This window comes from Lactuca serriola, chromosome 7 (assembly GCF_051521515.1).
Source record: "Lactuca serriola cultivar US96UC23 chromosome 7, Lser_US96UC23_V15, whole genome shotgun sequence".
Taxonomy (NCBI): Eukaryota; Viridiplantae; Streptophyta; class Magnoliopsida; order Asterales; family Asteraceae; genus Lactuca; species Lactuca serriola.
In genome coordinates, this window is record NC_136414.1 from 8,152,434 (window position 1) to 8,154,911 (window position 2,478).

Here is a 2,478-nt window from a genome sequence, read left to right on the forward strand (position 1 = left end):
TGCACAGCCCGAAACTCGAATTTTAGTTCGAGCGGTTTTTGGCCTACGCGACCTAAATGAGAATTGAAGATCTCATTAATAGGAACTCAACGGTAAAAAGACAGACGAAAACAGATTCCGTATGTAGAAGTTATGAATTTTACGCGGACATTTAACAATATAATCTCCTCATACTGTTAAATTTAAGATCGGTCGAGAATTAGCCGACGGGGTCTAAATAAAAATTTTAGATATTGTTTTTACCTACCCGTGGATATAAATAATGTCAAGAGTAGAGCTCGTATGTTAAATATATGGATGAAACTTGGTCCCTACTCTTCGAGCGCGATAAATTCGATACAGTTTTGTAAATCTGAGATTGAATGAGAATTAGATGACGACGTCTAAATGAAAGTTGTAGTGCTCGTAAATACCAACGTGTGGATATAAAGAACGTCAAATGTATATATCATTTGATACGTTTGATTTCCTCGCACCGGATGTGGTAGAGCTTCTTAAAAGAGTACAACGAATCATGCATAGTAATGTTATATCCCCTAGATCTTCGGATGTAGTCTTTAAAAGAATTAGCTTTACCATTCAAAAAGGCTTAGCGGCACAACTTGTTGCTCGTTTGCCATCTCACTCATTGTACGATGACAATTAATTTCTAATACTTGTCATTATGAACTTATAATAAATATTTGAGCTATTATTATCACTTATATAAGTGTCATTATAATATCTTTTTAACTACTCACGGTATGGGGAATCTGGTTTAAAGAGTCGCATCGGGTTGTTGGATTTTAGAAGTGCTATATGCTAAAATGGTCCTGCCCTTCGGTGTTTTATGTTTGGCCCCTGTCTGTACATAGTGGTTGGAAAGTATTGTTTAAACGTTTTTATAATAACAACAACAACAAGAAGAAGAAGAAGAACAACAACAACAACAGCAACAACAACAACAACAACAAGACTAATAATTAGTCACGGTAAATTTTAGACTAAAATCTAGTGGTAATAATATTAGGTTTCGTCGAAGGAAATTATTTTAAAGTAAACGAAGCGCTGTCTGAGTACCGAGTCACCACCTTATCAAGTGAGTTCATAGTCCCTTTCATGAACATGATTTTAATACAAGTATTGATTGAAGTATTAATTATGTGTTTATGTGCGAGTTAATTGATGTTGCCTGAAATACGTGTTAAAGAACATACATGATTATATATGATGATTTAGGATAAAGAGTAAACCTATATTAATTATGAGGAATATTGGGTAGTATTTTCTTACGAGTACGAGTGAGTTATACTCAGAGAATAGAACTTTAGTATATGTCATTGATCCGGAAGCATGGATTAGACATAGTCATTGTCCCTAGTCCGAGAGTATGGATTGGACGTAGTCAACTGCCATTAATCCGGGAATATGGATTAAGACATAGTCGGTTGTCCTTAGTCGGGGAGTGTGGATTAAGACATAGTCAGTCGTCCTCGGTCCGGGAGTATGGATAGGACATAGTCATTCATCGTTAATCTGGGAGAATGGATTTACACATAGACACTTGTCCCTAATCCGAGATTATGGAATGGACAAAATTATTGATCTGAGAGCATGAATTAGATCCGAGAGTATGGGTTAAGTAAGAGGTAAAATTTAAGGTCCGGGAGTATGGACAGTCTCATTGTAAGGATTAATGGGGTGGGGTAAGAGTTGCTTATATATATATATATATATATATATATATATATATATATATATATATATATATGGTGAAATTGTATATTTTGTGAGTTCTAAATTATATATATGATATAACATTGTGGGATTGAAATCCCTATGTACTCACCAGGTTTCGTAACCAGATCCACTCAAGCTTATTTGTATCACAGGTGTCGATACGAAGTTACATTACACTGAGAGATTAAAGAGATGTAGATCACTAGTGTAAATGAATGTAAGTTCTGTTTATGCTTATGTTTCTGTATTGACGATGACATCCTAAATGTTTTAAAATGAATAAAAATACATTTCTTCGGAAATGCTTTGATAACGTATTTATCTTGTTTTACTGCGAACAAATTCCGCAACATTTTCACTAAAAGAGGTACTCAGATTTTTATAAAGCATAAACCAAATCGGTCTTTTCTGGCCGTGAAAACGGGGATGTCACAAAATTTATCGGCATTCTCGTTTTAAACTCAAATCCATCCAACCCACCGCCGTACAGAAACAAAGAAATAGAATTCTCGAGAAACCCTCCGCCAATTCCCATCTTTGCTTTATTCCAAAACAAGATTAACCATTATTGGTTGGTTGTGGCCGAAACTTGTGGCTCTGCGCGTTAATCCAACACAAACATCATCATCTTGATCTTCACAATCGATATGATGGTGGAAAATTGGATCGGTAGTAGATGCTACAAGAATCGAGCGATGGTGGATGGGAAGCGTGGATCGGCGACGACAGCGGCAATTGTTCGATTAGGAAGGGCGGCGA